The sequence below is a fragment of the Eriocheir sinensis genome, chromosome 54, assembly GCF_024679095.1.
Source record: "Eriocheir sinensis breed Jianghai 21 chromosome 54, ASM2467909v1, whole genome shotgun sequence".
NCBI lineage: Eukaryota > Metazoa > Arthropoda > Malacostraca > Decapoda > Varunidae > Eriocheir > Eriocheir sinensis.
Window position 1 is genome coordinate 3,477,132 of NC_066562.1, and position 27,496 is coordinate 3,504,627.

General features: G+C 43.6%; 1 protein-coding gene across 13 annotated transcripts in view; it reads right to left on the minus strand.

The window, feature by feature from the left end:
* The window catches only part of LOC126983553 (nascent polypeptide-associated complex subunit alpha, muscle-specific form-like), a 169,609-nt gene that overhangs the window by 84,106 nt on the left and 58,007 nt on the right, over positions 1-27,496 (minus strand). For all 13 annotated transcript variants that reach the window (XR_007735967.1, XR_007735966.1, XM_050836338.1 and 10 more), the window contains exon 2: positions 13,203-13,249. The gene's annotated coding sequence lies outside the window, so the exon portion shown is untranslated. The remainder of the gene's footprint in view (positions 1-13,202; positions 13,250-27,496) is intronic.

Below are 27,496 nucleotides of genomic sequence, written 5' to 3' on the forward strand. Positions count from 1 at the left end.
GCAGTGAAGGGAAGGGAGTGGAAGGGAGTTTAGGGGGGCGCGTACCCCCTTCTCCCCTTCCCTTGTTTCTTATTGATTATCAGCTCGCCTTCCAAGTGGGGGGAGGGGGGAGAAGGGGGAAGAAGGGGGGAGAGAGAAAGTTTCTAAAGTTGAACCAAGTTTGAGAATGGGGGAGGAGGGGAGGTGGGGGGAGGTGAGGGGAGGTGGGGAGGAAGGCCTTGAGGGGGGGAGATAGGGAAGAGGAGGAGGGAGGTAGGGAGGAAGGGGGAAGAGGGAGGGGAACCAGCACAGAGTTTGGGAGACTTTTTAAGGGGGAAGGAGGGGAGGATGAGGAGGAGGAGGAGGAGTGGGAGGAGAAAGAGAAGAGGGAAGAGGAGGAAGAGGATGAAGGAGAATATTGAAGGGAAAATGAAAAATACGAGAAGAGAAAGATAATGAAGGGAGAGAGGAAGAGAGAGAGAGAGAGAGAGAGAGAGAGAGAGAGAGAGAGAGAGAGAGAGAGAGAGAGAGAGAGAGAGAGAGAGAGAGAGAGAGAGAGAGAGAGAGAGAGGAAGAAAGAGAGGAAGAGGAAGGAGAAAGAGAAAAGTGAATTAGAGAAGGATTATAGACCAAGAGTAGCTGGAGGAGGAGGAGGAGGAGGAGGAGGAGGAGAAGAAGAAAGAGGAGGAACAAAGAAAAGAAGAAAAAGAATAAGCAACAAAAAGTAAAATAAAAAGACAAATACTAAAGAAAATATGTATGATGTATGTATGTATGTATGTATGTATGTATGTATGTACGTATATATGTATATATGTATGTATGTATGTATGTGGACAAGGGGAAGAAAGAAGGGGAAGAAGAGGGGACGAGGAATAAAAAGATGTATAAGGGAAGATCAGAAAAATTAGAAGAAGGGGAGAAGGGAGAAGAGGAAGGAGAGAGATAAATATGAAGTAAGGGAAGTAGAAAGGGAGGAAAGGGGAAGGAAGAAGAGGGGAGAGGAGGAGGATGGAATAAGGGAAGAGAAGGACACAAAGGAAAAGAAAAGGAATTAAAGGGCGAAAGGGAAGGAGAAAGGGAGGAAAGGAAAGGAAGGGAATGGAAGGAAGGGAAGGAAGGAAATAAAGGAAGGAGGGGAAGGGAATGAAGGAAACAGGAAGGGAAGGGAAGGAAGGGAAGGACAAGGAGGGAATGAGGGGAAGGGAATGAAAGAAAGGGGAAAGAAATTAAAAGGGAATGAAAAGAAAAGGAAAGGGAAGGAAGGAGAGGAAGGGAATGAGAGGAGGGAAAAGGGAGGAAGGGAAAGAGAAGAAAGAAAAGAGAGGGAGGGAAAGAGGGAAAAGGAATCAAAGGGAGGAAAGGAAGGGAAGGGAAAGGAAAGAGAGGGAGTGAGTGAGGGGAAGGAAATTAAAGGGAGGGAAAGAAGGGAAGGGAAGGGAAAGGGGGGTGGGGGGAGTAAAATTGACCCTTCTGTTTTCCTTCCCTTCTCCGCAGCGATAATAAAGTGGAAGAGGGAGATTAAAAACTTTGTGCTACTGTTCTACGTAAATCACACACACACACACACACACACACACACACACACACACACACACAAACACACACACGAGACACATCTGAACTCTTACACAACCATTTCGAAACAACTGACTCTTGACTGACTGACTGACTGATTGGCTGGCTAATTAACTTTCTAATTAGTTAAACGTCTGACTGACTGACTGACTGATTAAATGACCGACCTTCCAAATGACTGATTCACGTGTTGACTGAAAAATTAGTGACTGATGGGACGAACTGAGAGAGAGAGAGAGAGAGAGAGAGAGAGAGAGAGAGAGAGAGAGAGAGAGAGAGAGAGAGAGAGAGAGAGAGAGAGAGAGAGAGAGCAGCTAACTTGCACACACTTCGTTGCTTTATTGATAGGAGCCATGGACTCTCTCTCTCTCTCTCTCTCCACTCACTAGCTTTCTCAATCTCACTCTCTCCTACTCACTCACTCACTCTCTCACACCTTTCCTATGTTAAAGATTCGCTCTGTTCTCTCACAAAAACGCTAACTTTGCTAACTTTTGATTTCTCTCTGAACCAACTCTACATTTCTTAGACATTTGTGGTTTTATATTTATCCATTACGTGTTTATCTTAATTTTCTATCGTCATATTTTAACGCTTTTTTTTTTAAATATAATAGTATAGCGAATTTTAGCAGTCTTTAATGTATGTCTTGATTTTTCATAATGTCATGTTTTAACTATTTCATACTATTTCATAATTTTTACTTTTATACTATTTCTACTATTACTATTTTACTGTTTCAGGTGAGCGAAATTGTGAATGAGGAGGTTTTAATTTTTCATCGTGTTAATATGTGTGACTCTAGACGAAATTACGCGGCACTTTCTTTAAACGGAATATTCACTAACCGAAGGAAAAGTAGTTTGTGATTCACTACTGGAAGATCTACATTTACGGAGGAACGTTTGTAGTCTTTTTGCAGGTAAAGAAACAACATCAAAACTTAAACTATTTTGTCTTTGCATATTTTCTTGTAATAAAATAAACTCTGATCAAATTTCGAAGTGCACAAATACGCGTGGACTTTCTTTTCGGATAAACAAAGATATATTTTTATTAAGTCAAATTTCGAAATAATAATGTGAATAAGAGAAGAAGGGAGGAAATGGAGGGAAGAGAAAGAAAAGGGGAAGGAAGAAAAAGGGAATGAGAGGAGGAGAATGAAGGGAAGGAAAAAGGGGAGGAAGGGAATTGCTGTCCTGAAGACCACCCATCAACCCGAACTCTAGAGGAAACCGTCCAAGTGAATCAAGAACGAACTCCGGGGGGCAGCATGAGCCAAGAAAATATAGCGCCACTATAAAACACTTGCCTGCGCCATGACGAGGTGGGGCAGGCTACCATCCAGGCCCCTCAATAAAGCCTACCGGCGCTATAGGCTGGCACATAAAAAAAAAGTGAAGGGGAATTGAAGGGAAGGGAAAGGGGAAGAATTTTCATAGAATTTGTCGTACTTAAATGAGAGTATTTGTAATTTCTTTCACAACACAAATGACTAAATGTATACATATGCTCTTTTTGCCTCAAGTAAACTGTAGCATTCAGAAAAAAAAACAGCTTATATCTTCTCCAATACTGAACATTAACACTAACAGAAACATTAAGGTCGGTATTCTCAGACACTTCCATCCCTCACATCAACTATTTCCAAAGGTCAAAAAGGAGATCAATCGAGTTTTAATGTGTGTTTCTTTAGGTTCATGGTACAGAGGAAGGGTCAAACTACCACCAGGGTCATAAAACTACCTCTGGAAATGTCCCCAACATCCCTACGAAAGCCTTGTCAAATATGAGTTTTTTTAAGTTCATGGTACAGAGGAAGGGTCAAACTACCACCAGGGTCATAAAACTACCTCTGGAAATGTCCCCAACACCTACGAAAGCCTTGGCAAATATGTGTGTCTGGACCCCGAAGTGTTTAAAAATACAACCCTTTATCACAGAAACACTCACTACAACCGAACAAAAAAATACAGAACCAAACACTTACTTTTGACCTATCATTAAAATCAAGAGCGCGACAGACGAGGCGTGTCATTTGGAAGTTCGCGACGTGCCGAATGCCCGCGATTTTTGGTTGTAGATTTTCGTGTTGTTAGTACGAATGTTTCTCCTCTGTTCCTCTTAATAATCAATAAATGAGAAAATAGCTTGTCTGGAAGAAGGAAGAATATCGAGAAAAAAAGTCACTATGAAGAAAATTACTCAAGAAAATCCAAGAAAACAACAATGATGAAGACAAGTAATTATATAAGTTGAAAAGAAATGAAAGAAGGTTATATTTGATGATGGAGAGAGAGAGAGAGAGAGAGAGAGAGAGAGAGAGAGAGAGAGAGAGAGAGAGAGAGAGAGAGAGAGAGAGAGAGAGAGAGAGAGTGTAAAAGATGAAGAACGTGGAAAAGGAAAAGCAAGTGGAATGGAAGTGGTGAGAAACGACGAAGGAGGAGGAGGAGGAGGAGGAGGAGGAGGAGGAAAAGTGAGGTTAATGGAGGCAAGGTGACGTTACCCTTTGAGGCAGAGGAGGAAAATTCCACACACGGAGGAGAGGAAGAAGAGGAGGAGGAGGAGGAGGAGGAGGAGGAGGAGGAGGAGGAGGAGGAGCCAGACTGCTGCTGCGTGGTGGAGGTGAAGGAGAGCAGCGCGAGGAGGGAAGGAGGAGGGAGGAAGAGGAGGAAGAGGAGGAGGGAAAAAGAGCGAGCCATTCCTTGCCTTCCTACGGTCGCCCACGCACACACGCACACACACACACACACACACACACACACACACACACACACACACACACACACACACACACACACACACACACACACACACACACACACACAATACTTAATACACCATTCCGTCTCCTCATTTTCTTCCTCCTCCTTTTCCAAATCCTTTCCTTCCTCCTTTTCTTCTTCATTCTCTTCTTTTTCTCTTCCTCCTCCTCCTTCACATCCTTCTCCACGTCCACTTCCATCTTCCCTTCCTCCTCCTCCTCCTCCTCCTCGTATTCATTCAGAACTTGTAAGTTAGTCTTCCTCCTCCTCCTAGCGCCAGAGGAAGGAGTGTTGGAATACTTAAAGAGGTTTCCGTGGTGTTTAGGCAGGAGGGAGTGTGCTGAGAGGGGCTTCGAAAAGGTTTAAGATCGGTACTGTCAGACGCCTCCACCCCTCACATTAACTATTTCCAAAGGCCAAACAGGAGATCAGTCGGGTTCTAATGAGTGTTTTTTTAGGTTCATGGTACAGAGGAAGGGTCAAACTACCACCATGGTCATAAAACTACCCCTGGAAATGCCCACAACGCCTATTAAAGCTTTGTCAAATATGTATTTCCTTAGGTTCATGGTACAGAGGAAGGGTCAAACTACCACCATGGTCATAAAACTACCCCTGGAAATGCCCACAACGCCTACGAAAGCCTTGTCAAATATGTGTTTCCTTAGATTCATGGAACAGAGGAAGCGTCAAACTACCACCAGGGCCATAAAACTACCCCTGAAAATGCCCACGACTCCTGCGTAAGCCTTGTCAAATATGTGTTTCTTTAGGTTCAGGATACAGAGGAAGCGTCAAACTACCACCAGGGCCATAAAACTACCCCTGGAAATGCCCACGACTCCTGCGTAACTTTTGTCAAATCTGTGTTTTATGTTCATGGTACAGAAAAAGGGTCAGACTACCGCCAGGTCATAAAACTACCCCTGGAAATGCCCACAACGCCTACGAAAGCCTTGTCAAATATATGTGTACCTGGGCGCCGGAATGTCTTAAAAATATGACCACAAGTTGTTTGAGGTAGTAATTAAGTAATTAATAAACAGGGCTGGGTTTGTTTAGGTCCGCTGTAGTTGACGTGAAGTAGAGTAGAGGTAAAAATGTTAAGATAGTTTATTTATTTATTTATTTATTTTCTCTCTCTCTCTCTCTCTCTCTCTCTCTCTCTCTCTCTCTCTCTCTCTCTCTCTCAGGTAGGAGCGACAGGTAAACTCCAGCCAGTCAGGTGTTCGTCCTCAGGTGCTTTATTAATTAGCGTATGACTGAAGGACAGGTGTGACGTGTGTGTGTGTGTGTGTGTGTGTGTGTGTGTGTGTGTGTGTGTGTGTGTGTGTGTGTACTGCGTTTGCCCTTTTAAATATATCGAGCTCAAAACATCACTCAGATTCACACACACACACACACACACACACCATTACACTTCAAGCACTGACGTTAAAACTAAAATAAAATAAAGCCTAATTGACATAGAAAACGGGATTCGGTCTGCTTGCTGATGGCGGGGACTAAAGCAATTATTTATAACCCAACGAATACGACGCCATTTTGAAACGCTCCCCCCCACCCCCCCTCCCCTTACTTTCCATCCCCCCCTCCCCTTTGTCCGCCATATTGAATCACCCCCCCCCCAGCGGCCATATTTGTAAATCTCACTCTTATTTCTCTCTCTCTCTCTCTCTCTCTCTCTCTCTCTCTCTCTCACACACACACACACACACACACCCCCACACGAATTATTGAACCGAGAACTTTCCAACTTGGTCTGTGTGTGTGTGTGTGTGTGTGTGTGTGTGTGTGTGTGTGTGTGTGTGTGTGTGTGTGTGTTATCGTGTATTTCAAACAAATGCAACGAAACGAAAACCGATATCCAGAAAATTTCAGGAGGAGGAGGAGGTGGAGGAGGAAGAGGATGAGGATGAGGAGGAGGAGGAGGAGGAGGAGGAAGAAGAAGAAGAGAGAATGGAAGATAAATAGAAGGAAGAGGATGATGATGAAGAAGAAGAAGAAGAAAAAGAAGAAGGGGAGGAAGAAGAGGAGTAAAATATAAATAGAAAACCGAGCAGGAAATGTAAGAGACGGAGGAGGAGGAGGAGGAGGAGGAGGAGAGGGAAGAAGAGAGAATGGAAGAGAAATAAAAGGAAGAGGATGATCATGATGAGGAAGAAGAAAAAAAAGAAGAAGTGGAGGAGGAGATGGAGGAGGAGGAGGAGGAGGAGGAAGAGGAATAAGAGAATGAGGAGGAAAAGGAGGAAAATATAAATAGAAAACCAAGTAGGAAGTGTAAGAGACGGAGGAGGAGGAGGAGGAGGAGGAGGAGGAAGGCATGAGGGGACACATTCTGGCTCTAACGAGGATTGTTCAGCCTAGTTTAGCACCCCCCCATCACCCCTCCCCCTCATTCCCCTCACCCCTTCTCATTCCCTTCACCCTTTCCTCATTCCCCTTTCCCCTCACCCACTCCTTCATTCCTCCCTTTCCCCTCCATCCCCTTTTTCCCTTCCTCCTTCTCTCCCCTCCTTCATCCCCCTTCATTCCTACCCTACCACTTAATCCCTTTCTCATTCCCTCCCTTTCCCCTCACCCCTTCCTTCATATTTCCCCTCCATTCCTATATTCCCCTCACATAACATTCCTTCTCCTTTCCTATTCACTAACCTAACTATATAGAAGTGTGTGAGTGAGTGAGTGAGAAAGGGAAGGAGTGGAGAGAAAATAAGGGAGAAGGGAAACGGAAGAGGAAAGAAGAAGAGTGGAGGGAAAACGTGAGAGAAAAAGATGGAGGAGGGAAGGAATGAGAGGAGAAAAAGGTGAAAGATTATATAATGTGAAAGGTATATTAAAGGAAAAGTGAATGGAAAATAAATATAAAAATAAAAAGAAAGAGGTTAACCAAAAAGGGAATGATAGATAAAATAAATAACACTAAATTGATGAATGAAATGGAGGAAAAAAATAACAAGATAATTTCACGGACTAAAATTCGAAATACTAAACAAAGGTAATTAATTCTCTCTCTCTCTCTCTCTCTCTCTCTCTCTCTCACATACACAAAGCAGTTGGAAAATAACAATAAATCACCATCTATCGCCCTCTCCTCCCCCCCTTTCCCATCTCCCCACTCTCTCCCCTCTTCCGTCTCCCTTCCCTCCCCTCTCCATTTCCCTTCTCCCCTCTCCCTTCTCCCCCTTTCCCTTCTCTCCCCTCTTCCGTCTCCCTTCCCTCCCCTCTCCATTTCCCTTCTCCCCTCTCCCCTCTTCCTTCTCCCTCTCTCCCTTCTCTCCTCTCTTCCTTCTCCCCCCTCTTCCTTCTCCCCCTTTCCCTTCTCTCCCCTCTCCCTTCTCTCCTCTTTCCCGTCTCCCTTTCCCTTCTCTTCCCTCTCTCTTTCCTTTCTCCTATCTCCTCACTTCCTAACTCCCTTTCCCTTCTCTCCTCCCTCCCGTCTCCCTTCTCCCCCCTTTCCCCTTCCCCTCTTTCGCTACTCCTTACCTCCCTTTCCCCTCAACTCTGACCACACACACACACACACACACACACACACACACACACAGTAAAATATGGACACATACATTAAGTGTCCGACATGATGGTAATTACGTACACACACACACACACACACACACACACACACACACACACAGAGAGGGGGGGGGGGGGGGTGAGGTTATGGCACAGGTAATACGCCCAATCATTAACCTTCGTCCACTCAGGTGTTGCCCGGCGCTGCTCACTGATTGGTCCGCGCGGCCAGGTGAGCAGCCAATCAGCAGCCAGACATATGCTCTCTCTCTCTCCATGATTGATTTGATCGCCCGCTGGCAACACACTCTCTCTCTCCCACTAAAAACGCAAAAAATAAATATATAAATAAAAATTGTTCGGTGTAAATGTCAATCGTTTTGAAAAAGAGGATTTAACGTGACCCTATTGTGTCTGTGTGTGTGTGTGTGTGTGTGTGTGTGTGTGTGTGTGTGTGTGTGTGGAGTTATTTGTGGTAGTAGTATTGGTAAACGCATTGGTGATAGATATTGTACAACTCAACCGGGTAGTAGTAGTAGTAGTAGTAGTAGTAGAGATAATGGTATAGTAGTAGTAGTAGTAGACAGCAGATACGTAATAATAATAATAATAATAATAATAATAATAATAACAACGTCACCTTCTCACCTGGCGGACCTCGTTAACACCTGAGTTCCCAGTGCCACCTGACCCCCACACCTCATTACCTGTCCTCATTACCTCTCTCTCTCTCTCTCTGAACGTAGGAGTAGTCGACGTATCTTCCCCCATCGTTGTGTGTGTGTGTGTGTGTGTGTGTGTGTGTGGCGGATAACTTACAACCATCAAAGTTTTAAGTGTTGGGGAATCGATAGCAAAGAATGGGTCTCTCTCTCTCTCTCTCTCTCTCTCTGGAAGGAGGAAAGAAAATAAAAAAATCAGAGAGAGAGGGAGAGAGATGAGAGAAAAGGTAGATGGAGGAAAAAAAAGAGGGAGGAAAGGGAGGAAAAAATATCTCCTTTCCTCCATACTGAACAGGACACTAGGAGGCAAGAAACCAGCATGTCCTCCTCCTCCTCCTCCTCCCCCTCCTCCTCTTCCTATTATGCTCTTCCCTTTTTTCTTTCGCTGTGACTGATGAAGGGAGGAGGAAGAGGAGGAGGAGGAGGAAACATGGAAAAATGGACTAGCAGGCAGCAGAAAGCCTGTTGGCTCATTACTAGGCTGCCTGCGTTCAGTGATTTAATCAATCCGTTTCCCACAGGAGTGGCTTGCAGGGAAGGATTAAAGCACTTGTGTATCTACTCTTGGGAACGTTCAGTTCACTCCCGATGCAGCAAAGTGGCGATCAATGCGTTTCTTGAAGGAGTTGATGGTCTCTGCGCTAACCACTTCTGCAGGAAGGCTGTTCCAGTGGCGAACAACTCTATTCGAGAAATAACTCCTGCCGATGTCGTTATTGCATCGCTTTGCTTGAAGTGTTTTTCCATTGTTTCTTGTCCTCGGGTTAGTTTGTAGCGTGAAGAGTTTGGAGTGATCAACGTTGCTGAGCTTGTTCAGGTACTTAAAGACTTGTATCATGTCTCCCCGCAGGCGTCTCTTTTCCAACGTGAAGAGGTTGAGTCGCTCGAGTCGCTCTTCATAGGGTTTCGTCCTCAGTGATGGTATCATCTTCGTGGCGCGGCGCTGTACTCTCTCAAGTAATTCAATGTCTTTCCTGTAATTTGGAGACCAGAATTGCACGGCGTATTCCAGGTGGGGCCTTACCAGCGAATTATACAAGGATAACATAAATCCCGGCGTCTTGTTTTCGACGTTCCTGGATATGAACCCGAGCATTGTATTGGCTTTCTTACAGGCGGACTTGCAGTGTTTTGTTTGTTTCAAGTCACTGCTGATGGTGACCCCGAGGCCTCTTTCCTCTTGCACTACCTGTAGTGGTTCGCCACCCATGTGGTATATGTGGTTGATGTTTCTGGATCCGATATGCTTTACTTTACATTTGGTAGTGTTAAAGGACATCTGCCATTTTTCTGATCACTGAGTGGTCTCTGGATAATTTCGCAGTCTGCCATCGTGAGGGCCTTCCCACCCACCTTTGTGCCGTCGGCAAACTTTGAAATCGTGGATTTTAATCCTAGTTCTAGGTCGTTGATATATATGATGAAGAGTATGGGTCCCAGCACTGACCCCTGTGGCACTCCACTTGTGACCGGGAGCCACTCGGAGGCCTGTCCGTTGAGTACAACTCGCTGTTTTCTTCCAGTGAGCCAGTCTTTGATCCACGCTGTCAGATTGTCGCCTAACTCCGCCGGCTTAAGTTTCTTGAGGAGTCTTTTCGTGTGGCACTTTGTCAAAGGCTTTTTGAAAGTCTAGATATATAACATCACTGGGGATATGATTATCCCAGTTTTCATGAATACCTTGGAAGAAGTCCAGTAAGTTGGTTAAGCACGAGCGCTTGTTCCTGAAACCGTGCTGAGCATCGGAAACGATGTTGTTGTCTTCAAGGAACCTAACGAGTTTGTCTCTGATGATCTTCTAGAGAATTTTTCCCGCCACTGAGGTCAAGCTGATTGGTCTGTAGTTTAAAGCCACGCTCTTGTCTCCCTTTTTGTAGATCGGTGTTACGTTCGCTTGTTTCCAGTCTTCGGGAACTTTGTTTTGTTGTAGTGTCAGATTATAGATGGCGGTGAGTGGCTTGAGGATTTGCTGCTGAGTTCCTTGAGCAGCCTGGGTGACAAGTCGTCGGGTCCGGTTGACTTGTTTGTCTCGAGTTTATCTAGGTACTTTTGAACGCCCCATTCGTCAATTGAGCCAGTTTCTAGGGGCGTGATCCTACTCGGTCCGTGATCCGGTCTCGGCCCTCTTGATCTCCATTCATCGTGTTCCAGTCAATGTTGGAACAGATGAAGTCCCCAATAATGACTGAATGTTTTGGGTTATGGTATGAAATAATGAAGAAAAGAAGAAAATGAGAAAGAAGAAAGGGAGGGTAGGAAATAAGAAGAAGAGGAGGAAATGAAGAAAGGAGTCAGAGGAAGAAGAGGTAAGATTTAAATACCCCTCCTCCTTCTCCTCCTCCTCCTCCTCCTTGATATACCCATGGGTCTATCACCGCTTCCCTTTCCTCCGTTTCCTCATTCAAGACGCCCGAAGGAGGAGGAGGAGGAGGAGCAAGGGGAGAGGAGGGGAAAGACAGAACAGAAATCCGGGCGTGGTGGCGTGACGGGAGGGAAGGGAGAGACGGACTTGGAGGGAAAGGAAGGGAAGGAGGTAATGGGGGGAGGGGGGAGGTAAAAAGTGATTAGTGATGGTAATTGAGGAGGTAAATGAGAGCGCCAAGACACCCCGACATGGGCCCGAAAGACACTAATCATATTTGAATAGGATTACCAAGGTGGTGTTCTGAAGGAGGAGGAGGAGGAGGAGGAGGGAGGTATAGGCATGTAGGTAAGATTGTTAAATAGGTAAATCAGTACGAATGGAGATAAGGAAAGGAAGGAAGGAAGGAAGGAAGGAAGGAAGGAAGGAGGGAAGGAAGGAAGGAGGGACGGAAGCAAGAAAGAAAGAAAAAAAGAAAGAAAGAAAGGAAAGAAGGAAGGAGGAACGGAAGGAAGGAAAGAGGGAAGGAAGGAAGGAAGGGAGGATGGAAGGAAGGAAGGAAGGAAGGAAAGAGGGAAGGAAGGAGGGAAGGAATGAAGGAAGGAAACAAACATACGAACACACTGAAACCCCACACATACCAACACACACACACACACACACACACACAGGGGGGGGGAGGGGGGGGTAAGGGTTTAATACCTGCTAATGTTGTACACTAAAAACGCTAATTATATTTGAATGAGATTACAACCCTCAGGCGGAATCCTCCTCCCCTGGGCCTGGAGGAGGAGGAGGAGGAGGAGGAGGAGGAGGAGGAGGAGGCGTAATAATAGTCGCCCACAAAACATTAAAAAAGAGAAAATTAAGAAATAGGTGATAATGAGAGAGAGAGAGAGAGAGAGAGAGAGAGAGAGAGAGAGAGAGAGAGAGAGAGAGAGAGAGAGAGAGAGAGAGAGAGAGAGAGAGAGAGAGAGAGAGCAAGTTACGTAGGAAAGGAAGGAAAGAAGATAGGAAATGGAGGTAGGAGAGAAGGGAGGAAGGGATGGAGGGAGGGGGGAGGAGTTTACATGTAAGGAATAATAGGAAAGAAGGATAAATTGAGACACAAACTGAAACATATGAAGAGAAAATATATATGAAAGGGAAGAAGAACAGGAGGAAGAAGGACGAAGAAGAAAGATGAAGGAAAGGAAATAAAGGAGCATTGGGAATAGGAGAGGGAGAGAAGGAAGGAAATGGTGAGGAGGGAGGGAGAGAAGAAATGACGGAGAAGAGATGAGAAGAGGAGAATAAAGTTAGAAAGAGAAAAGGAAAGGGTGACAATATATGAGGGAGAGAGAAATGAAGGGAGGAAAGAGGAAGAGAAGGGAGAAATGGAGAAAACAAGGAGAAAAGGAAGACAAAAATGATAGGATTGGAAGGAGAGGAAGAAAAGACGGAGAAGGAAGGAGGAAGAGACGAATGGGGGGGAGGAAGAGGAAGAGAGGGAGAAATTGAGAAAACAAGGAGATAAGGAAGATAAAGAAGAAGAAAGACAAATGATAGGATAGGAAGGAAAGGAAGAAGAGATAGAGAAGCAGGGAGGAAGTGACGAATGGGGGAAGAAAGAGGTAAGGAAAGGGGAAGGAAGGGGGAAGGGAAGGGGGAAGGAAGGGGTAAGGGATGGGGGGGAAGGGAGGGATGTCACTTGAAGGAGCTACTTAAGAACTCACTACATTTGCCTAATTAGTGCCTCGCGGCGTGACATTCCCCGGAGACACGTACACACATACGCACACGCACACGCACACACACACACGTACACACACACACACGAAATGGAGACAACGTGCATCATTTTAATCTTAACTACTACTATTACTACAAGAACAACAACTACTACTACTACTACTACTACTACTACAAATATTACCCCCGCAAATCACGTCAGCCACTACTATTATGGTTACTACTACTACTACTACTACTACTATTACTGCTACTACTATTATCCTACAAATATTACTCCACAAAAACGCATCAGGCAAAGAATAGAAAAAAAAATATTACTCACCGGGAATACGTACCTTGATATAACACACACACACACACACACACACACACATAATAATAATAATAATAATAAAATCTACAAGCAACTACAAGCCCCCCTTTAACGACTCTAACAAACACATGAACACACACAGACACTGACATCACTAAGGAACTCATCTCTACTACAACAACAACAACAACAACAACAACAACAACAACAAAGGTGGTCATAATAATACTTACTTTGGGGTGGAGTGAAGTGTTTAGATTGGCACTAGAGCGGCCACCACCTGCAACAACAACAAAAACAACAATTAGTATAAGTAGTAGTAGTAGTAGTAGTAGTAGTAGTAGTAGTAGTAGTAATGATAATAGTTTCGTTTCTTTCACCTTCCTCTTCTTCCTCTCTTCTTCCCCTTCTCTTCTTCTATCATCATCGCATTCCTCTTTCTTCCTCTTCTTCCTCGTTCACCTCTTTCTTCGCCTTTTCCACCTCCTCTTCTTCCTCCTTCTTCTTCTCCTGCTTTTATTCCTCCTCCTCTTCCGCCATTTCATAATACAAGACTGCTATCATTTTCTATACCTCTCTCTCACACACACACACACACACACACACACCTCTCACGCCTCATAGTCACGAGAAAGGTAGGACAGGTGCGGGCAATCAAACACCTGTCACAGTGCTATAGCGAGGCACAGGTATGGATGGACGCACACAAACACCCATTGTCGTGTGTGTGTGTGTGTGTGTGTGTGTGTGTGTGTGTGTGTGTGTGTGTGTGAGCAATTGTTTTGATGGTAGAGCTGTATTGGCATGTGTGTGTGTGTGTGTGTGTGTGTGTGTGTGTGTGTGTGTGTGTGTTTGTTGTGTGGATATCAGTGTACAATTGAGCATATATTACTGTCTCCTCCTCCTCCTCCTCCTCCTTCTACTACTACTACTACCATCACCGACTATACTATTTTTTTTTTTACTATCATCAAAACGAATATCAGTAACCACCACCACCACAATCACCACAACCACCACCACCACCACCATCATCATCACCACCACCATCTTCATCACCACCACCACCATTTTCATCACCACCACCACCATCTTCAACACCACAAGCAGGACCGCCAACGCCGCAGATCAATGACCCAAGCATTTGCTCCTCGCCAACTTTCCTCCAAGCACGCAGGGAGAGAGGGAGGGAGGGAAGGAAAGGAGGGAGAGATAAGAGGAGGAGGAGGAGGAGGAGGAGGAGGAGGAGGAAGAGGTGGTGGGTTCCGTTCCCTTCTGCCATCTATCGGTCGACTTTACAACCTCTCCTCTTCCTCCTCCTCCTTTTATTCCTCTTCCTCCTCCTCCTCATATTTATCATCCACTTCTTCCTCTTCCTTCACCTTGCCTTTCCTTATAATTTTCCTCCTCTTCCTTTTCTTTTCGTTTCTTTCGCCTTCCTCTTCTTCCTCTCTCGTTCTCCTCCTCCTCCTCTTTCCCTACCATCATCGTATTCTTCTTTCTTCCTCGTTCTTCTCTTTCTTCGCCTTCTCCTCCTCTTTCTCCTTTTTGTTTTCCTTTTCTTTTCGTTTCTTTCGCCTTCCTCTTCTTCCTTTTTCGTCCTCCTCCTCCTCCTTCCCTTCCACTACCATCATCGTATTCCTCTTTCTTCCTCGTTCACCTCTTTTTTTCGCCTTCTCCTCCTCCTTTTCACCTGCATTTATTCCTTCGCCTCTTCCGCCATTTCATAACACAAGTCTGGTATCATTTTCTTTTACCTCTCTCTCTCTCTCTCTCTCTGTGTTCCCTTTCATTATTTACGCTCCCATTCCGTCCTGGTCCCTCAGTGCAAGCCTTCTTTATTAATGTCTCTTCGTGTACCCTTTCACGCTCTTTCATGATAACATTTCGACGCAACACACAAGGAAGGGTTTGCGGGGCGAGTTTTAAGAGTTCAGAAAAAGCGAGGATGGCGATACGGAATTGGAGTTTGTGTTAATAGATGCTGTAAAAGTTGTTGTAATAGCTGACTTGATTCTTTATATAGTGCCTTTAGAATAACTGAATAGGGGTATAGAAAGTGAATGAAGTGTAGGAGATAATTAGTAGACGAGTATCGGGCTTTTTTTTTTTTGTTTTTTTTTTTTTTTTGAACTGTCTCTTGTAAAAAAAAAAAAAAAAAAAAAAAGTAAGGAGAGAAAGTGATTGTGTACTGAGGTATTGGAATAAAATAAATAGTGACTGAAGTAAAATAGATATAGTGGAGATAATGAAGAAGAGAATATGAAGGGGTAATGTTAGGTAAAATTTGAAAAATAATTGAAATATATATTGATTGATATAGATATTAGGTGATGATAATGATATAGGGGTAAATGATAAAGGTAAGGTGGAAAAAAAGTGAATAAAAATAACTAGTGATGGAAATATAGGTGAAGATAATGAATTAGGGAAGAAATGCTGGTAATGTTAGGTAAAGTACTTGAAAATAATTGAAATAACATAGATATTGATTGAAATATAGGTGGAGATAATGAAGTAAGGGAAGAAATGCTGGTAATCTTAGGTAAAGTACTTGAAAATAACTTAATATGTAGATGGTGAATGAAGTATAGTAGAAAATGAAGATAGAAATGCAAATAATCTTGGGTACATCACTTGAAAATATCTGAACATATAGATGATGAATGAATTAAATGACCAAATAACTAAGACAAGCAAATAAATGTTAGGTAAAGTTTAGGGTACACACTCTATCTTGCGTTGCGTCTGTGCTCATCTCCGACACCTCTGCCCATGAGTCTTCTGAAGGTAAGAACGCAGGGCAGGTGTAACATCCGGGGCGCCACACCTTACACCTCATAATTTTCTCACATACATTTTTTTTCTACAGCTAATTAAACAGCTCAAGGGCAACAAAAAAAGGTGTAAAAAAAAAAGCCCGCTAATGATAAAGAAAGAAAACGAAACATTAGCAAAGAGATAACATAAAAGGAGTCAATATGAGATTGCAAATAAACTCGAAAGAAATAAGCACATGATGAAGAAACAAAAGGGAAAGAAAGACGGAAAACAAATTAAGTCAGAAAAGGATTGCAAATATGATAAAGAAACAAAAGCGAAATAAACACGGAAAACCACAATATAAGTCAGGAAGGAAATGCAGGAAAACAAAACAACAAAACAACACGACGTAAGAACCCAATACAAGAATGCAGAGAATGAAAGCTTGCCAAACATGAAGCCTTCCCAGCACCGCCGCCCACACCAGCACGCCGGGCCAGGTGCGGGGGGTAAGGGCGCTGCCATGACCAAGGCGTGACCCAGCGACCCGAGGACACGAGGCGGCCACCAGACTCCCGACCCCCGACCCTCACCCCTCCCCCCTCCCCCCGACACACGCCAGACCCCGAGTAAGTAAGCAGGTGTTACCAATTGTAATTCCACTAATGGTTTTACTGCTGCTACTGTTGGTGCTTCTGCTGTGTTGTCAGAATTACATTTGATGAAAAATGATGCAACAGAAAAATTAACAAAACAAAGTAATAATAAATACTACTACTAGTAATTACCACAATAATGGAATAAAGAAATATGAGAATCGTGATGATACAAACAGTAAAAAATAAACAGCATCAAACACCCGACAAAAACAATATTAATGATAGTAATGAAATATATTAATTAATATAATATAAAATTTTAAATAACAATAACATACATGATAATAATATAAAACAAAAATAATAACAATAGTAATGATAATGAAAATAACAACAACAACAATAATAATAATAATAATAATAATAATAATAATAATAATAATAATAATAATAATTTACGTAGTCCAATAAAAAAAAACAATGATCTGCTTTTTGTTTTAGTTAGAAAAAAATAAAAGAACTGAGTAGTCCCGAGGGGAGAGAGAGAGAGAGAGAGAGAGAGAGAGAGAGAGAGAGAGAGAGAGAGAGAGAGAGAGAGAGAGAGAGAGAGAGAGAGAGAGAGAGAGAGAGAGAGATACGACAAGGTAAGGTCGGTGGGAAGGGTGTCTGTGAATTTTTAATTACCACTTTAGTCTCCCCTTAATGAATGCTGAGGAAAACGGGAGGCGAAGGTATAATGGCCCCTCCCTCCCTTCCTCCCCCAATTCTCTCCCTTTCTCCCTTCTTTTCTTTCCTTCCCCTGACTCCTTATGTTCTTATGTTCTTCTCTTCCCCCTTTCTCCCTACTTTTTCTCCCTTCCTTCCCTCCTCTCTTTCCCCATTCTTCCTTCTTCCCCTCCCTCCCTTTTCCTTTTCCCTCCTTTCCTTCTCTCCCTTCTCCCTTCTTTCCTTTTCCTCCTAACCTCCTCTTTTCTCTCTCTCCCTTCATCCTTCTTCCATTCTCTCCCTCTCTCCTCTTTTCCTTTTTTCCTCCTTTCCTTCCCTCACTGCCTCCTTCTTCCCTTTCATCCCTTTCTTTTTTCCTCTTTCTCTCTCCTTTTCCTTCGCTCTATCCCTTCTTTTCTTCCTTCCATCTTTCTCTCCTTCGTTTCTTCCCTCCTTTCCTTCCCTCCATTCCTCCTCTCATCCCTACCACTCCCTCCATCACCCCTATCCATCCTACCCTATTTCCCTCCCTTCTTCCCTCTTTCCTCCATCTCTCCCTCCCTCCCTCCCTCGTTCCCTCCATCTCTAGGGAAAAGAAGACCCACGTAACGCTATGGTTCCCAAGACGTGAGGGAGGGAGGGAGGGAGGGAAGTGAGAAAGATTGGGGAGGAGGAGATGGAGGAAGAAGAGGAGGAGGAGGAAGGACAAAAAAGATTAGATTGGGACATTGAGAAGAGATTGTTGAGGGAGAGGATAATGAAGGTGATGGGAGGGAAGAGGAGGAGGAAGAAGAAGATGAAAAGAAGAAGAAAAAGAAGAAGAAGAAGAAGAGGAAGAAGGAGAAGATGTAGTAGTAACAGTATGAAATAATTGTTGATGTCATTGTTGTTGATGGGAAAAGAAGAAGTAGGAAGAAAAAGAAGAAGAGGAAAAAGGAGAAGAAAAAGAAGAAGAAGAAGAAGATGAGGAAGAAGAAGAAGAAGAAGAAGTCGAGAAAACGAAGTAGTATTAGAAATAGTAATAACTGATGTATTTTTGTTGTTGTTGATGAAGAAATAGATTGCGAAAAGAGGAAGAAGAGGAAGAAGAAGAAGAAAAAGAAGAAGAAGAAGAAGAAGAAGCAGAAAAGGTGAGCTTGTTTTCATGAATATTCTACATTACCTGAATGCGCAATCTTGAGAGAGAGAGAGAGAGAGAGAGAGAGAGAGAGAGAGAGAGAGAGAGAGAGAGAGAGAGAGAGAGAGAGAGAGAGAGAGAGAGAGAGAGAGAGAGAGAGAGAGAGAGAGAGAGAGAGAGAGAGAGAGAGAGAGAGAGAGAGAGAGAGAGAGAGAGAGAGAGAGAGAGAGAGAGAGAGAGAGAGAGAGAGAGAGAGAGCATGCCAGTTCCTTCCACGAAATAAAAATGACCCGAAGCAGAAAAAAGAAAAAGAAAAATGATAAATACAACAAAAACGACGAGGAAGAAATATAAAAAAAACAGAAACGAAGAATTAAAAAGAATAAATGGACAAGAAAAAATAAATAAAGGAGAATAAAGAAAACAAAAACAGATACGAGATAATGAAGGAAGATAAAGATGATGATGATGATGAAGAGGATGAGAAGAAGAAGAAGAAGAGGAAGAAGCCAAGAAGAACTGAAAGATATGCAAAGAGGGGGAGGGAAAGGGAGAGAAGGATTAAGAGAAAGGAGAATAATGAGAGGGAGGAAAGGGATTGTAGAAGGAAAAAAACAAAAGAGGATCGTATGCTACTTAACGAACTTTGGGAATGGGAATAAAGTGAAAGACGAGAATGTGAAAAGGAAGATAAATGATGAAAATGAAAAATAAGTGAAATAAAAGTGAACAATAAAAAGGAATGAAGAGGAAAAGAAATTGAGATGAGGAAGAGAAGAATTGGGAAGATGTAGAAGAGGAAAAGAAAGAAGAAAAAGGAAGAAAAGAACAGAAGGTAGAAGAGGCATATGAAATAGGAGACAAGGAAGAACAAGAAATTTTACGAAGAGGAAGAAGAAAACTGTGAATAAGAAAAAAACAAGAAAAAAACGGTGGAACAGATCAAGAATAACAACAACAAAAAGACGAGAATTAAGAGTTGCTGGAAGTTAGAGTGGGCCTATCAAGGAGGAGGAGGAGGAGGAGGGGGAGGAGGAGGAGGAGGAAGGAAACTAAGAAGGACGAACAGAACATAGCACAAGAAGAGAATTAAGAGAAGCAAGAATTCAGAATCAAGAAGAGGAAGAAGGAAGAAAAGGGGAACGAAGAAGAAGAAAAAGGAGAGGAAGAACGAGAATGAACAAAACAAAACATAGCAAAGAAGAAAACAAGAAAATAAAACACAAAAAGAATTAAGAAAAGCAAGAATTCAGAATCAAGAAGAGGAAGAAGGAAGAGAAGGAGAACGAAGAAGAAGAAGGAGAAGAAGGAAGAGCTAAACAAAACATACCAAAGAAAAAAACAAGAAAATAAAACACAGAAGATAATTAACAGAGGCAAGAATTCAGGATAAAAAAAGAAAAAAAAAAGAGAACAAAATAGCTAGAAGAGGAAGAGAAGGAGGAGGATGAAGAGAACGAAGAGGGCGAAAGAAAGAAAAGAACAAAACAAAACGAGAGAAAGAGAAAAACAAGAACAGAAGAAGAAAGGTGAGAACTCACAATCAAGAAGAGAATGAAGGAAGAGGAGAAGGGAAACAACGGAACTGGAAGAAGAGGAGGAACAAGAGGAAAATAAAGAAACAAAACAAAACAAAACAAGAAAGAAAGTTAAAAGGGACAGGAATTCAGACTCAAGAGGAAGAGAATGAAAGGGAACAACATAGCAAGAGGAGAAGGAGGAGTAAGAGGAAGAGGAGAAGCCACAGGAGGAGGAGGAGGAGGAGGGAGCAGAGTCTTAGGCCGGGTAGAATTACATAAAAAAGTGTGACTAATCCTAAGGGCGGGAGTTAATTAGAAGGATTTTTCCGGTGGAGGAGGAGGATCGGCGAGCCTTTGTTCATTAATCTGACTAATTATTCATTTGATTTGAATCGTAATGGGATGGATGTCTATTGAGAAGGAGAGAGAGAGAGAGAGAGAGAGAGAGAGAGAGAGAGAGAGAGAGAGAGAGAGAGAGAGAGAGAGAGAGAGAGAGAGAGAGAGAGAGAGAGAGAGAGAGAGAATAAAAAGAAATAAAAAAAACAGAGAAAGAGAGAAAAACAAAAAGAGAAACTGAAAAAAAATAAGAAGAGTATAAAATGAAAAAGAGGCGAAGTAGAAAATGAAAAGTAAAGAAAGACGCGAAGAAGAGAAACGAAAATAAAAAAAAAAAAAAATCTATCTATCTATCATATCTATCTATCTATCTATTCATCTATCTATCTATCTATCTATATATATATATATATATATATATATATATATATATATATATATATATATATATATATATATATATATATATATATATATATATAAAATCGAAGACAAAATGAAGAAATAAGGAAAAAGTAAAATATACCAAATCAATATATAAAAAGGCATAGATAAAAAAAAGAGACGAAGAAAAAGGAAGAAATAGGAAGATTAAAATAAAACTGAATAAACAATCAAAGAGAAGCGAAAATACAACAAACAAATAATGAAAAAAAACACAAATAATGAAAATACAAAATACAATCAAACATAATGAAAACAACCAAATACAACAAAAAAAAAAAATACAAAAAACAAACAAAAGAAAACAAATAATGAAAGTACAACAAAACAAACAAAGAAAACCGAAGACAAAAATCAAGGCCAAGAAAAAGGTGAGGGTCGCCGCGGTGCACCTGGCGGCGGCCCGAGGTGAGCTAAGCCAGGTGAGTAATTACCACCTGTAGGCTAATTATCTGGACCCTGATGCTAATAATACAGCCGATATGAAGCTGTGGTGAAGAGGGAGGGAATGCGGGGGAGAGAGAAATAAGAGAAAACAAGAGAAAAAAAAATTGTAATGGGAGGGAATGAAAAAAAAGAAAGAAAGTAGATAGATAAAGATGGATAAAGATATTGATAGAAAAAATAGAGATATAGACTGATTGAGAGATATAATAAAGGGAGGGAATATATGAGAATAAAGGAATAATAAAAGTGAAGGTATGTGGACAGATAGATAATTTAATGAGGGAAAGGAGAGAGGGATTGAGAGAAAAAGTGAATAGATATTTAAATAGATAAAGAAAATGTGAAGGAATGACAGGGAGAGGGAGGGAATGAGGAAGAGAAGATAGATAGATAAATAGAAAGAAAGAGAAAATAAAGTAGAGAAAGAAGGAGTGTGGAAATGACATAGAAGTGGATATAAAGAGTGATTGATAGATGGAAAAAAAACAGGTGTGTGTGTGTGTGTGTGTGTGTGTGTGTGTGTGTGTGTGTGTGTGTGTGTGTGTGTGTGTAGTTTTGTTTCATACTTTCCACATATTAATCGGTAACAATGTATAAGTATCACTATTATCACCATCATCATCATCGTCATCATTATCATCATTATTAAAGTGTGTTAGAGGTGGAAGTGGAAGTATAGTTGATGGTGAAAAAAAAAGGAAATAATGACACACACACACACACACACACACACACACACACACACACACACACACACACACACACACACACACACACATCAAAGGGAGTTTTGCAGCACACATAGTTTGAACCCCCCCCCCCCCAATCCACACCCTCCCCCTTACCCATCTCCCTACCTCTTGTTACACCACCCCCTTATCCTCCCTTCTCCCTTAAAACCCCCCCTTACAACCCCCCCATTTGCACCCTCCCACCCCCTCTCCCTCTCACCCCTTACTTTACCCTTATCTGTTTCCCTTTCCCCTTCTTTCTTTTCATAATTTTCAACCCTTTTTGCCTATTATTCTATCCCTTTTGCTCTCTTTAAACCCAACCTCTGTCTATTCCTATTCTTTTTAACACTATTCTAATTCATTTCTCACGATCTAAACCCTTTTGTTGCTTTTCTTACTACTCTTTAATACTATCCAATCCCTTTTACCTCTACTGAACCCCTTTGAGTAGGATCCCAACCCCTATTCATCCTTCAGTGGTAGAGAAGAGAGGAAGGTTTGGAAGGGTGACAGTAGGGGGTTGAGGAAGGGTGGAATGGGGAAAATGGGAAAATGGGTGAAGGTGTGTATGGAAGAAGAAGGGAAGGGAGGGGAGAGGGAGCAAGGGGAGGTTTGGGGGAGTTAGGGGAAGGGGAGAGAAGGGGAAGGGTGGATCAAAGAGAGACAGGGATGAGGGAGAGGGGAGAGGGGAGAGGGGAGTAAAGAAAGGGTTAGGGTGACACTGCGGCTGTTTGCAAGTCTGAGGGGAGTGAGATGAGGGGAGGAAGGGGTGAGAGAGATGAAGTGATGGGAGGGAGAGGTGAGGGAGGAGAAGATATGAGGGTAGGGAGAGGTGGAGGAGGAGGAGGAGAAGGCGATGGGATAAATAAAGTGACAAGATAAAGGGAAGGGAAAGAAAAGTTAAGAGTAAAAGATGATAAAGAGGAATAAGGGAAAGAAAATGAGCAACAGGAAATAGGAAAAGTGATAGATAGATAGATAGATAGATAGAGAGAGAGAGAGAGAGAGAGAGAGAGAGAGAGAGAGAGAGAGAGAGAGAGAGAGAGAGAGAGAGAGAGAGAGAGAGAGAGAGAGAGAGAGAGAGAGAGAGAGAGAGAGAGAGAGAGAGAGAGAGAGAGAGAGAGAGAGAGAGAGAGAGATATGAGGGGTAAGGGAGAGGAGCGAGATGAGGAGAAAAAAAAATATGGGGAAAGAAGTGGGGAAAGGTGGGGGGGGGGGGGGGGCAGAAAGAGGGGAGTGAGTGGTTGGGACAGAGGGGGGGGTGAGGAAAGGGGAGAGGAAGAGAGGAGGTGAAGGAAAGGAGAGGAAAGGGCAGTAAAGTGAGGAAAGTGTACAAGGGAAATGAGGGGAAAGTGAAGGGAGGGAAGGGAAGTCAGGGGAACGGAATAAGGGGAGATGGGAGGGGAGTGAGAGGAAGGGGAGTGGGAGAAACGAATGAGGAGGGGAGAAAGAGGAGAAGGGGAATAAGGGGAGGGGGGTGAAGGATGAGGAGTGAGAGGAGAGAAAATGGAATAGGTAAGCAAGGGAAAGGGGGAATGAGGGAGGGGAGCAAGGGGAATGAGGGAGGGAAGGGGGCCGGGAGAGAAGAGTGAATGGAGGTGAGACAGGGGAAGGAAAGTGTGAGGAAGGGAAAATAGGGGAGGGGAGAGGAGTGAGGTGAAGGGAAGAGGGGAGTGAGAAAATTAAATGAGGGGAGGGGAGGGGAGGGAAGTGAAGTGAGGGTTGAGGAATGAGGGGAAGAGAGGGGAAATGAGAGAATGGGAAGTGCAAAAGGGGAGTGAGGAGAGGGGAGGAAAGCGAGGAGGGAAGTGAAGGGAAGGGGAGATAGAGGAGAGAAGTGAAGGGAAGGGGAGAGGGGAGGAGAGTAAAGTGAGGGACGTGAAGGGAAGAGGAGAGAGTGGAGTGAGGTGAGGGGAGTGAAGGGAAGGGAAGAGAGGGGAGTGAGGTGAAGGGGAGAGAGAGGTGGGGAGAGAGAGGAAGGGAGAGAGAGGTGGGGAGAGAAAGGAGGGGAGTGAAGGGAAGGGGAGAGAGAGGAGGGGAGTAACGTGAGGGGCGAGTGAGGAGGGGAGTGAAGGGAAGGGGAGAAAGGAGGGGAGTGAAGGGGAAGGGAGAAAAAGGAGGAGAGGAATGAAAGGAAGGGGAAAGAGGAGGGGAGTGAAAGGAAGGGGAAAGAGAAGTGTGAAGGGAAAGGGGAAGGGGAGAGGGGAGGGGAGTAAAGTGAGGGGAGTGAGGGCATCAAAGCCACGTGTGAGGGCCAGCGGGGTGTGAGGACGCTAATGAGGGGCGGCCTTAACCTGATTAGCCCCGCGCGCTGCCCTTTGACCTGCGGGGGAGGGGGAGAAGGGGAGGGGGAGGGGGGAGGGAAAGTGAGAGGAGTGTTCAATTCTTCTCTCTCTCTCTCACACCTTGCTGGAAGTCAATTACATGTGTTGATAGATAAGAGAGAGAGAGAGAGAGAGAGAGAGAGAGAGAGAGAGAGAGAGAGAGAGAGAGAGAGAGAGAGAGAGAGAGAGAGAGAGAGAGAGAGAGAGAGAGAGAGAGAGAGAGAGAGAGAGAGAGAGAGAGAGAGAGAGAGAGAGAGAGAGAGAGAGAGAGAGAGGGCGGGACTGAGGCTAATATTTGAGTTTGTCAAGTCAAACAGACTTTTTGGCGGACACCGAACTGCCACCGTGTGTGTGTGTGTGTGTGTGTGTGTGTGTGTGTGTGTGACAGCCACACACACACACACACACACACGTTTAGTCATGCATCTGCCCTTCAGTGACAGAGAGAGAGAGAGAGAGAGAGAGAGAGAAAATGTAATGTAAAATCGGCAATAAGATGTTTTTCCACTCTCTCTCTCTCTCTCTCTCTCTCTCTCTCTCTCATAATGGCTCCCCCCTCGCCCTGCCCTGCCCCGTGTGACCACAATGATCCCCGGGGGAGACTGGCCCTTCCCTCCCTCTCCATTACACCTCCCATCTCTCTCCTTTTTCCTTCCTTCCTTTCTTTATCTTTCACTCCCTTTCTTTTCATTTTCTCTTTTTCTCTTTTCCTTCCTTCTTTTCTTTCCCTTCCTTTTAATTCTTTCCCTTTTTTTCTTTTTCTTTGTCTTTCTTCCTTCCTTTCTTTATCTTCATTTCACTTTCGTTTAATTCTTTCCTTTTTTCTCTTTTCCTTTTTCTCTTCCTTCCTTTATTTATTTTTTTCTTTTCCTTTCTCTTATTTTTTCTTTTTCTTTTTTCCTTCATTCCTTTCTTTCTTTCTGTTTCTACAAATTTACTTACTGTTCTGTTCCTTGAGAGAGAGAGAGAGAGAGAGAGAGAGAGAGAGAGAGAGAGAGAGAGAGAGAGAGAGAGAGAGAGAGAGAGAGAGAGAGAGAGAGAGAGAGAGAGAGAGAGAGAGAGAGAGAGAGAGAGTTATAACACACGTGTCTGGTGGTTCTTAAACGTTTTTTTCTTCCTTGCAGAGCCACAACAAGGCGCTAAAACGTTCAACACCAGATAAATAACGTTTACGACCCGCCCAAACGTTCTCAGGAGCTTTTTTGTCGCGTTTTAAGAGAATCCAAGCGGGTTTATCTGTCTTCATCCTCCTCCTCCTCCTCCTCTCCTCTTGTACCCCTTTCCTCCTCCTCCTCCTCCTCCTCCTCCTCTTCTTCCATTTCACTTCTCTACTTCTGTACTTCCTTTTATTTGCTTTCTTTCCGTTTCTTTCTTTTCATTCCTTTTCTTTTCTCCTCCTCCTCCTTCTGCACCCTTTCCTCCTCCTCCTCCTCCTCCTCCTCTTCTTCTTCCATCCCACTTCTCTACTTCTGCTTTCTTTCCATTTCTTTCTTTTCCTTCCTTTCTTTCCTCCTCCTCCTTCTACTTCTCCTCATCCTATTTCCTCTTTCTTGTCTTTTCCTCCTCCTGCTATGCTCCTCTTCCTCCTTCTATTTCTCTTTTTTTTTTTTTGTCTTTTTTCTCCTCCTCCTCCTCCTCCTATCCTTCGTCTCCTACCCCCATACCTCACTCTTGTTTACTCTTTCTCCTCCTCCTCATCCTTCTCTTCCTTCATCTTCCTTCTCTACTTCTCTACTTCCTTTCCTTTGCACAAAACCTCCTCTTCAATTCACTCTCCTCCTCCTCTTCCTGTTATTTCTCTTCCTTTTCCTTTTTTTATCTTTCATTTTTGCTTCATAATTTATTTTTCTCTTTTTTTCGATTTTGATGTTTCCTTTATCCTCCACTTATTCATATTTCTCTTTCTCTTTTTCTTCTCTTCTTACACACGTCTTCTTCCTCCTCCTCCTCCGTCTTGCTCCCTCCCAAAGCGGAAAAAAGTACAACCTTGTATAATCATTTCTGTGAGAGAGGGAGGAGGAGGAGGAGGAGGTAAGGGAGAGGCAGAGACCATTAGATGCAAATAAAACCCAAGGCGCCCTAAGCCACAAATCACTGCTCCTCCTCCCCCTCCTCCTCCCCCTCCTCCTTCTCCTCCTCCTAGTCGAGTACCTTCATTTTACGATTGTGAGTGGCAGAGGAAACGTTGTAGGGCGTGGTGGTTACGAGAGAGAGAGAGAGAGAGAGAGAGAGAGAGAGAGAGAGAGAGAGAGAGAGAGAGAGAGAGAGAGAGAGAGAGAGAGAGAGAGAGAGAGAGAGAGAGAGAGAGAGAGAGAGGATAGATGGAACAAAGTAGAAGAGAAAAGCGTGAATGGGGTTAGTTCTCTCTCTCTCTCTCTCTCTCTCTCTCTCTCTCTCTCGCTCACTCTCTCTCTCTGTCTTTCTTTATTGCCTTGTTTTCTCTGCTAATTCAAATCTGTGTCGCTTGACAATTGAAGGAAGGAAAGGTTGACGGAGAAAGACATGAGGTGGAGGAGGAGGAGGAGGAGGAAAAGGAGGAGGAGGAGGAGGAGGAGGAGGAGGAGGGAGGAAGCATTCAGGTCACGTGGGTTGTATTGGTCGTTAAGAAGTCAGGTAACGTTCGTGTATTAATTCCGAAAGACTGTGTGGCGTTTACGAGAGAGAGAGAGAGAGAGAGAGAGAGAGAGAGAGAGAGAGAGAGAGAGAGAGAGAGAGAGAGAGAGAGAGAGAGAGAGAGAGAGAGAGAGAGAGAGAGAGAGAGAGAGAGAGAGAGAGAGAGAGAGAGAGAGAGAGAGAGAGAGAGAGAGAGAGAGAGAGAGAGAGAGAGAGAGAGAGAGAGAGAGAGAGAACCAGAGAGGGAGAGAGAGCACGTGTTTACAGAGGCAGGTTATGTCAGCGGCAGATTTCTCGGCCAAACAAGGGAAGCTTTGTCCGCCGAGGGCCCGAAGAGGCGTTTAATGGGCTAATGGCGTGGTGTCAAACCGAGCCATTTTTATTGTGCCATTATGGAAGAGAAGAGCCCTTAGAGGAGGAGGAGGAGGAGGAGGAGGAGGAGGGGTGAAGGGGAAAGCTATTGAGGAGGATAAGAAGATGAGTGTTTAATGTACAAATAGTGAGTCCATATTTGTGTTTGAGGAGGAGGAGGAGGAGGAGGAGGAGGAGAAAGAGGAGGAGGAGGAGAATGAGGAGAATAAGTAGAGAAAGGGAGCAGTTCACCATAAGTCAATACACACACACACACACACACACACACACACACACATACACACACACACACACACACACACACACACACACACACACTTCAAGAGGCCGTGTACGTAATAAGATTCACACGCAGGAAATGAAAAGATAAAACGGGACAAACTTTTTAGAGGAAGTCACCAATTCGCGGCGGCTCCCTGTGTGTGTGTGTGTGTGTGTGTGTGTGTGTGTGTGTGTGTGTGTGTAAAAAGTAAATAGTGAAAGACAATGACATAATTTTGGGTAGTCTCTCTCTCTCTCTCTCTCTCTCTCTCTCTCTCTCAAATCAGGAAGT